An 11,069-nucleotide genomic window follows, 5' to 3' on the forward strand; every position below is an offset into this window, starting at 1 on the left:
TATTTTATGCAGAGTATAAACTCTAGAACCTTTTAGAAATATATTCACATCTGTTTTAGTCACCAGAGTGTTTATTTTTGGGTCAGCCCGATATTATTTTTCAATACTACCCAAGGATGCAGGTGATGTAGGATCATAGTATATGTTTCGAAGTAAGGTATTAATTTCCATAGGTATAGATTACTTCATATGGAGGTTCTCTAACAATGTTTGACCTAAATTGCAGTTGTGGGGGAGTTTTTATAGATAAATCAATTAGTAAATACCCATAAAGTTTATTGATAACTGCTCGCCTGTGAATTTTAAGAATATCTGGCACATGTTGTTTACCAAATATCTGACGAGCTAAACATTCCACCTGTCCCAAGTCACTCATTCGAAGGAGTAAAAAATGCGTAGCATTAAGGGATACGTCACGAGAAAAGGGACTCTCATAGAAAGGTTTTGAGATATTAATACAACATTCAGGTCTGAATGAAGTCTCTTGATGAAAGCTTTAGCTACAATCTGACTCTGCATTGCCTTTAAATACAAATCATCTAATATGAATAGTGATTTTCCTTGTGAAGCAGAGTGTACTGAAGGGTCAGTTATATATCTGTGCACAGAAACTTTACAACCAATGACTGGACCATCTTGAAGAGGGTGATAGCTTACACCACAGATAAATATTTTTGAAAACTTTTCTGCATAGTATTTGATGAGTTTCGATATCAGTACGGTTTTTCCTGAGTTTGAAAACCCTGCCACAATAATTCTGGCAGGATCACGAAATATATCTGTGTGTTCTGATGTATAAACGTTCTCCATGGTATTTAAACACTTACTGAAAGAAAACTAAAATGTCCTCGCCTAATAAATAAAACATAACACTGCAGACACTTTACTTACAAATTAATAATAAAGGTTTTTAGTACAGTATATACAGTATATAGGAATTTGCGTACAAATTATATATGCAAAGAATGATACAAATACCCTCATAGATCATGAAGCAGCTTCCCTATCTAGGAAAGGTCTTTAAACATACACTGAAAGAAAAATAAAACGTCCTCACCTAATAAATAAAACATGAACACTGCAGACACATATTTGCAAATTATCAGTAAAGTTTTTTTTTTTAGTACAATATATACAGTGTATAGGATTTACATAGAAATTATCTATGAAAAGAATAATACAAACACCATCGTAGATCATAAAGTAGCTTTCCTATTTAGAAAATATTTACCATTTTTCTTTTTCCTTTGTCTGTCATATAACTCCGGCCTCTGTTTTCGCTTGCATGGGAAATACTGTTGGGTAATGGGGATAAGTTGTGACCCCTACAAAGATAGAAGTTCCTTCCCGTCTCTTTCTTCTTCTTCTTCTTCTTGCCCTCCTTTTACTTGAATGTTCTTAGCCAAAGGATGCCCATAGCTGACTGACTGAGTAGGGGACAAATAATAACGTTTATCTTCAAATTAACTCAACTCTCTCTTGTGCAATGATAGCGTGGTGATCTGTCCCTGTCGGTTAGATATACTTGTGGCTCTAACATAATGAATCTTATTGGACCCCAGAGGAGTGTCTTTGTATTCTTGATGTTTAAGTTTTTTCCTGTCGTAACTAGGAATACCTACCCTTAAAGTTATCATCTCTGTACTGTACCTGACTGCAAAAGTAAGGAGTATAATTTTGGCTTCAGACAACATGCTTTAACTCTCAGTTTCTCCCCTACCTCACTCTTGAACAGACCCAACTGTCCTTAACGTACATCACTACAAAGGATGCTGGGGACTGAAATTAGATGTATCTATCCAGTCCACAAGAGGATACTTTTATAATTCAGTGAATAAATCTTCACACTCAAGTGAAAACACAAAACTGTCTGTATTTGAGTACACAGCTTTTACTCTTTGCCCATAGTGCTTTGTGAGAACATCACACCAAAAATGATACATCTTTACCTTGGCCAACTCAAGAATTTGAAATCCTACAAACTGGGGATGAGACAGTTCTATTTTGGGAGACTGAGAGATTGTTATTACTCGATATTCTTTTGAAGGTATCACCCTTCTGAAGAAAGGATTCCTAACACTTTTTAGGAATTCTCTCCTCTTTTGGCAAATATTAGTTTTGGTGGCATATCTCTGGGGATTGAATAAAGTTTTCCCAAACAGTGAATTTGACATTAGCTTGTACATAGCTTTTTTGTCCTTAGTTGAGGCATTATTTTTAGTTGAATGTTTCGTTCTATGTACGTTTTTAAATACAGTATGGTTCCTGTCTAAAATGACCACTGAGATCACTATAGCTAATCTCAGACAGTAACTCATATATAAATGCAACAAAGGTAGAGCTATAAGATATATAGTTGTACTTTGCTGAGTGAGAAGCTACAAGTTTTTTTTATTAAATTTAGGATATTTTCTACCTTCCTTTTCTACTAGCTGTTTAGAATAGGGTGAAAGATCATCATAAGTAATTTTTTTTTTTTTTTTTTTTGCTCTAAGCCCAAAGGAAAATCATCTGTTAACTGAGCAACCTCGGCAGACAGTGGTAGAGTGTCACACAAAACCCGGTACCCAAACATATCGTCAGTAGGATGTCTTTCATTTCCCTTATCAAGAAATGTTTTCATCTCACTGTCGCTAAGCTTCTTTATATCACCAATGGGAAAATGTTCTGTCATTACAGAGGCATAGCGTGAATTAAAGTCATAATAACATAAAGAAATTAAAATATCTTTTGAGCTATCAAAATTGGGGTTGGTGAATTTTGTTATTAGCTGTCATGAAGCGGCAAACAACCTTAGTGAAACCACCTCGGATGTTATTCTGAATGAGGTGAATCAAAGACCTATCACTAATGAGTTGAACTTCTAGTTTTGAAGATTTCAGCCAGCTATCGAAGCTGAATGAAGAGAGGGAGACATAATTAACTATATCTAAATGGTACTGTTGCTGCAGAGTTCTACGTCAGTTTGTGAACGTATCAGTTAGTAAGCCACAGTCAACTTTAAGGTACAGCATGAGACAGTCCTTCAAACTAGACCAAGCCGCCACTGACCATACTTTTGATGTATGATCATACACTTCCTCTGTAATGCAGCTTCCTTCCAATGAACTGTAAAATGCATCAATGGGTGGTAAACTATGATCTTCAAGCTTATCAGTCTCAGAAAGATATTCATATGGAAATACTTGCTTCCCAGAAATTAGCATTTCTTTTGAGGATTCATCCATTTCTCCAAGAATTTCCTTAGTGAATTTGAGAGATTTTCCAGACCGAATGTGTACCTTAGCCAAATCAGCAAGACTCCCACTCATAAAGCCATAACTATCGATGAATCTCAGCTTGCCAATATCAACCTTAAAAAACTCAAGTGCCTGTTTGCAAAGCAGGTTAATGAGGAGGTCTTAGTTCATATCCTTAATGACTAACCCGAAATCTTAGGACATACTGTAAGCAGTGGTAATTAGTCTTTTAGAGTTCTCTTTTATTTGTATAATACATTTCCTACACACAGCCCCTACATAATTTTTAAATTGCCTATAGTGATGGTGTCTGTCTTTATCACTACCGTTAAATGCTGACTCACATAACTGACACTTCATTTGCCTTTGAAACTTTTCCTCATCCTCGTCTGTCATATGGATGGGAATTTGTCGTGACTTTGTAACCGCTCATAAGAGAGGGTTACTTTATCTATGAAATGTGTGGCTGCATCGGGTCCAACATACTTATATGAATCTTCTAAAATATCATCTCTATCCTCAATGATATAGGCATATGCAGTAGCGTGATGTATTCTGACAATATGATCCTTATCACCCCCATCCTTCAGTTGGGCTTCAAAATCATAGAAGCACACAAAATCAGGGAACACTGTTTTCCACCAATTTTTTAATTTAATGTGGAACCTGGCTCAGGAATTACTTCTTTCGGTCGAGAGCAGCAATACTGAGAAGGTGAAACCTTCTCCCCCTTCCCAGTAAATTCCGAAAAGCACACTTCACAGAAGAAGGGACTCATAGGTTGACGTTTATGTAAAAAAGCCTGAAGAAATTTCTTTAAATATTTTATCAGACAACAGTATTTGTTGTCTAATAAAAGTAAATTTACTTTGTCCTCATACTTCTTGCTCCCTGTTCTGACTATGGCCAGTTCGTAGAGATGTTTAGCATTCAAGCTATAAATATTAATACTTATTTGATTTTGAGTTTCTAACTAATCATGGAGTACCAGGAAATCTCTTTCCCTCGAAGAAACTTTATCAAAGTACTACATTTTTCCCATGAACCCACTCGACGCTGCATATCCCTTCATTTATTATGGATAGAAAATATGGGCAACCAAACACTCTATTATACAAGCATCTTTATCTATTCCTATTATAGGTCGAGAATTAAATATCTGCTTGCCTCCTCTTACTCCATTGGGGAATTCTACTTATGTTCCTATAAACTGAGGAAAACATTTTTCTATCTATCTATCTATCTATAGCCCGACGCCCTAATCCCGCAAAGGGTGGCCGCAGACAAAACTCCTCCAAGTCACTCTGTCACCCACCATTTGACTCCCCTCCCCCCAACTCACCCCCCCCCTCCCTCATATACCTCTCAACTCCATCCCTCCACCTCATCCTCGGTCTACCCCTCCCTCTCCTTCCCTCCACCTCACCTACATACACCCTCTTAGTCAGTCTTTCATTCTCCATCCTCTCCACATGTCCAAACCACCTCAGTGTATTTCTCCTAATCTTTTCAACCACATCCACATTTACCCCACAACGTTCCTTCACTTCTTCATTCGTCAACCTGTCCCTCCACGTCACTCCACATGCTCCTCTCAAGTAACTCATTTCCACTGCTCTCACTCTTGACTTGTTCCCCTCTTGCAAGGTCCACGCCTCGCTTCCATACGTCAGGGTAGGGATCACAATACCATCATGCAGTGACTTCTTAACTTCCATACTCACCTCCCTATTTTTCATCACTGCTTTCAGTGTGCCAACAACCATCCTTCCCTGCTGTACCCTTTCACGTACTTCATCCCCCAAAGTTCCATCCTTACTCATCACACTACCCAAGTACTTGAATGCACTCACATTCTCCATATCCTCACCATCCAACCTCACTGCACACTCTGTGACTTCATTCCTCTCAAACACCATAACTTTACTTTTGTTTACATTAACTTTCAGCTTCCTCCTCCTACACACTGTCCCAAATTCATTCACCAAACCTTGCAACTCCCATTCATCTTCACTCAACAATACTGTATCATCAGCAAACAGCAACATCGGAAGCTTCCAAATCTCACCCTCATTCATTAGGGCCACCCCCACATCCACTGCCCTACCTTGTACCTCCTTTACAACCCCATCCATGTATATATTAAACAGCCATGGAGACATTACACACCCCTGTTTCAGTCCCACACTGAGATCAAAGAACTCACTCAGCTCACCATCCACTCGCACCGTAGCCCTAGCTCCCTCGTACATACTCTTCACAGCACTCAACAATTTCCCCTCCACTCCATATATTCTTAATACCTTCCACATACCTTGCCTATCTATTCTGTCATAAGCTTTCTCCAAGTCCATGAAGGCAGCATACACTTTCCTTCCCTTCTCTAGATACTTCTCCACTAAACATCTTAGAACAAATATCTGATCTACACACCCTTTTCCCTTCCTAAATCCCCCTTGTTCTTCTCCAACTAGCTCCTCTGTCATATGCCTAACCCTATCAATGAGTATTCTACCATATATTTTACCAGTCAAACTAAGAAGGCAAATACCCCTATGGTTACCACATACTTCTCTCTCCCCTTTTCCTTTGTACAGAGGAGCAATTATACCTGATTTCCAGTCCTCTGGAACCCTTCCCTCTTCCCAAGCCAATCTACACAACTTCCATATCCACTCCACAACAATCTCACCCCCATACCTAAGCATTTCACCACACACTTCATCAATTCCTGGGGCCTTTCCCAGCTTAATCTTCTTCATCGCTTCCACTACTTCCGACCTACTGATCTCTTCCTCCCTCCTCTCATCTCTTCTTCTCCCAGCCATTCCCCAACCACTTATACTCACACTGCTCTCACTCTCTACATTCAACAAATCCTCAAAGTGCTCCTTCCATCTCCTCAATTTCTCTCTCTTCTCCACCAACAATCTGTTATTCCTATCTTTCACTCCCCTACTATTTCCCCTTTCACACTGCCTTACTTTCTTTACCTCCTTCCAAAACAATTTCTTACTCTCCCTCCATTTCACACTCAGATTCCTCCCAAACTCTTCATCCACTTTCTTCTTACTCTCCATCACCAGTCTCTTAACCTCCCTTCTCCTGCTCACATATACCTCTCTCTTCTCTCTCTCATCTTCTCCCCTACCTCTACTCGCCAACCATTCACCATATGCCTTCTTCTTTTGTTCCACAGCTCGTTTCACCTCATCATTCCACCATGCTGTCCCTTGCACACCCTTGCATCTCCTCCTCACTCCACAAACCGCCTCACACGCTGCGCTTATCTCTTCCGTGAATATCTTACATACGTTTTCCACCCCTTCCATCTGCTCTAGCTCATACCTTCCCAATCTTTCTTCCACTATGCTCTTATACTCTGTCCTCTTCTCACTATTTTGCAATTTCTCCACTCTTCTCACAGGAGCTGCTTCCTCCTGTCTTCCCCTTCGCCTCCTCAACCACTTTCTTTGCAGCTCTACCTTGGCCATCACTAAGTGATGGTCCGAGACTCCATTCCCCCACCCTCTCCACACCCTTGCATCCAACACTTGTCTTCTCATTCGCTCATCCACACACACGTAGTCTATCATTGCCTTTCGTTCAACAAGTTCACCATCCATCCTCCTCATTATTCTCCATGTATACCGGTGGATCATCTTATGACGAAAGTAGGTGTTGGCTATTGCCAACCCCTTACCAGCACAGATGTCCACCAAAGCACTACCATTCCCATCTACTTCAGCTGGCACACCCCACTGACCAACCACTCCATCCACTCGTACATTCCCAACTTTGCCATTCATGTCTCCAATCAACAGCACTCTCTCGCTCCTCTCAAACTTGTCCATGCATGCTTCTACTCTCACCCAAAACTCATCTTTCACTCTTGCCACTCGATCCTCTGTCGGGGCATACACACATACAATCGCCCATGCTTGTATACCTACTTTCATCCTCACCCATACAATCCTTGCACCCACTGTTCCATACTCTCTTATATTCTCCTTCCACTTCTTGCTTATCATCAGACATACTCCCTCTCTTGCCCTCTCATTCTCACTGACTCCCGCACATATACCTACACCGTATTCCCATTCTCTCACCCTTTCACTTTACCATTTAGTTTCAGTCAATCCACATATATCCACTTTTGCATCCACAAGCACCTGGACAATCTCTCTCTCTTTCACTTCATCATTCACTCCTCTCACATTCCACGTTCCTACCCTCAGAATGTCCTTTGTCCGTTCCTTAGTCGTCAACGTATGGTCCGTCCGGGTCCGAGGTGCTTTATTTGCTTTTTTAGTTAGTTCTTTTTACGGGGTGGGGCACTAACCCACCACCAACCCTTTTAGTCGCCTCGTACGACAAGCAGGGATACTGGGGGAGTATTCTTGAAACCCCCCTAATTAGTGCAGCCTAAAATAAATCCACTCCGCTCTGTGGGTAAGAGAACATTTTCTATTAGATTTAATATGTACTGTTTCAGCTCCTCCAGTGTTTGTCCTATAGTGTTGAGAGTAATGAAAACTCGTGGAGTGTGGATATAGTGAGTTCTGGTTGTATCTTCCCCCTCTAAAACAGGTTCCCATCTTTAAACAACTGCCAGCACTAAGTATATACCAACAGATGGTGCTTACATCTGCCTCATTATATTTTGAATATGGCGACTGAAAATTGTATCAAAATGTGTTAAGAACACTAGAGGATCCTGAGTGTAAACTCCTGGAGGAGTAAATCTGACCTCTTTTAATAGGCCATTAAAAAATTACCTTGAGCTTGATGGTATAGATGGTGAAGGCTAATGTCCGTCACCCCTACTTGTAGAGGACGTAGGGACATCCTCACAGCTCGTAGAGGCTGCGGCCACAACTCCCCTGCTTGTAGAGGGTGTGACCACAACCTCCGCACTTGTAGAGGCAGTGGCCCCATCATCATCATCAGTTGCTGTGCTTCCAGGGAGATGGGGTCTTCTTAACTGCTGTGAGGTTCCCCCTACTCTGCCTGTGAACAGCGTTTTTTTTTTTCCTTAAGGTTTCATCCTGATAATTTCCATCTATCTGTCTATCTGCCAGACGCCTTAATCCCGTAAGGGGTGGCCACAAACAAATCGCCTCCATGTCACCCTGACCCCGCCATTTCATTGCCATGCCCTGAGCTCACACCCCCTCTCTCGTATACCTCTCCACTCCATCCCCCAATTCATCCTTGGTCTCTCCCTCCCTCTCCTTTCCACTCTTCCAGACTCACTCACCAAGGCTTGCAGCTCCTCTTCGTGTTCACTTAACAACACAGTATCATCTGCAAACAACAGTACAGGGAGTTTCCAAACACTGCCCTCTCTCACTAGGGGGCCACTCCAACATCCACTGCCCTACCTTGTATCTCTTTCATTACCCCATCCATGTACAGATTGAACAACCATGGAGACATGACACACCCTTGTTTCAAATAGCAAAAATTCTCAGTTCACTATCCACATGCACTGCAGCCTTAACACACTCATACCTACTCTTCACGGCCTACGACAGCTTCCCATCTACTCCATATATTTCTTAATACTTTCCACAATCCTTGTCTATCCACCCTGTCATATGCTTTCTCCAAATCCATGAACGTCGCATACAATGATACTGTGAAACCATTTAACAAGACGAGGTATATAGGGTATTCACTCTTCAGTGTTTATGATTATTCACCTTGTAAACAAGACTGTCTGTGATAATGCTGGTAAAAAATGTTGAAGAATCGCTGACAACCTGGACATTTCACACAGGTGTGGGCGGTTTTGGTGTTAATCTTGTTGCCCACTTCCAGCAGTGGGTCTCTTGACGTACCATGGTGAATGGCAGCCCCCTGAGTTTATCGGCGGCTTTATAAATCCTGAGAGCCTTAGTTGCCAACTGTAAGCTTCATAGGTCCTTTTCAGATGTGGTCAGATTTTTACAGACGCACACACTCTCATAAAGGAAGATTACTGTTTTTGTTCTTAGCCATTTAATTTTGTTTATTTTTTTCAAATCATGGTAATATTAATGGTCGTTATTTCAGCTGTAATATTGATTTTGGCTATAATAACAGGAAGAAAACAAATGAGAGAGAGAGAGAGAGAGAGAGAGAGAGAGAGAGAGAGAGAAAAATAATTTTTCTAATCGTGGTAATAATAGTACCATTAAATTCTAGCTGTAACACATGGAAACACAGAGTGAGCCACACAAGATACCCATGATATTTTGCTTTAAATGTGCTGACCCACTGTACCTGAGTGATGCTGTAGGAAAAAACATTATTAATGTCTTTAAATGTTTCACTTTGTTTTTATTTGTCCTTTATGTGAAAAGACATTTCTTCAATCAGGTAATAGCAGTGGTCGTGTTAACTGTAGTTATTGTGGAGAATAAATTACACAGAAAACAGAATGGAGAGAGAGAGAGAGAGAGAGAGAGAGAGAGAGAGAGTCTTTCACGAGGTGAAAGTTTGGTCAAGGTCACTTACTTTGGTCAGTTTTCCACCACCCACCACGGAAGGCAGAAGTCTGCCCCACCGTGATGAAAATTCTTCAGCCCTGCGTAGAGTTGGACAGGAGGTATGTGACCTAATAATGGGGATGGGCAGCACAACCCCTGCCCAGGACTACGCGTGCATAGTCCTGGGCGTGGGTTGAAGCAGGGGATGCATGAAGGCATGCCCAGTACTACGCAATGGGGGAGGGGGGCAATTCAACCCCTGTCCAGGACTACACATGCAGAGTCCTGGACAGTGGTTCAACTAGGGGTTTGCCTGAAGGTAAGCTCAGTACTACGCAATGGGGGAGGGGGGCAATTCAACCCCTGCCCAGGACTTCACGTGCGGAGTCCTGGACAGGGGTTTAACTAGGGGTTGGCCTGAAGGCAAGCTCAGTACTACGCATTGGGAGGGTGGGAGTGGGGGGATGCTTATTACAAAGTGCCCAGGACTACGCGTGTGTAGTGCTGGGCACTTTTGTACTACTACTACTACTATCCATCATCATCAAATAATTATCACAATATGCCAGGGGGTGGTGAAAGCAATGAATAGCTATGCTTTTAAAATAAAATACAGTAGAATGAAAGTAGAATTGGAAATATTACAAAATAAGCTTTGCTCCTATCCTGTATGCTGCGCCTAGGTTAATACAGTTAAAACAGGCACAAACCCTATAAAAATATCCACAGCAACAATTATCTCCTCCATATTCCACATTGTTCGACTGATGTTACAAACCCTGTTGTAACCTACTGTAAATCTGAAACTTCATATTCCTTATTTATATCGATATTGATCCTGTATTTATTACTCTTATCAGTCTAAACTGCGTGGTGTGACAGATAACAATGTACGGTATTATTTTCATTTTAGTTTAAGTTTTCATCATCATCATCTCCGATGCCTTGTTTCCCCCTGGGAAACCCCCGCTTCAGGATGGCCATGACAGAAATGCCTCCAGGCCACTTTGAATGCCTCCAGGCAACTTATCTCATTTGTTACCTCATCTCTTATCATAACCAATGAGATGAGTTATATATACGTAATACTCTAACGTTGGGTTTAGTAATCTGTAAGAATTTTCCTACAAGTGTGGAGCACATGAAGCCTGTTTCGCATCTTATGCAGACCACAAACCCCCCACAAAAAATGGCTCCTGGTCCTTCAAAGAGGGTACTAGTTCTTCCAATGCCTCCTGTTAAAGTGCCTTTGAAACCCCAATCTACCAGAAGCCCGGGAAGACTAGAGTCTGGTGCAGATATGGTACCCAACAATATATCTGGATCATCTTCAAATTCATATGTTATTCTATTGCTA

The sequence above is a fragment of the Coenobita brevimanus genome, chromosome 79 (genome assembly GCF_032717465.1).
Source record: "Coenobita brevimanus isolate Jiangsu-jjx chromosome 79, ASM3271746v2, whole genome shotgun sequence".
In the NCBI taxonomy this organism is placed as follows: Eukaryota; Metazoa; Arthropoda; class Malacostraca; order Decapoda; family Coenobitidae; genus Coenobita; species Coenobita brevimanus.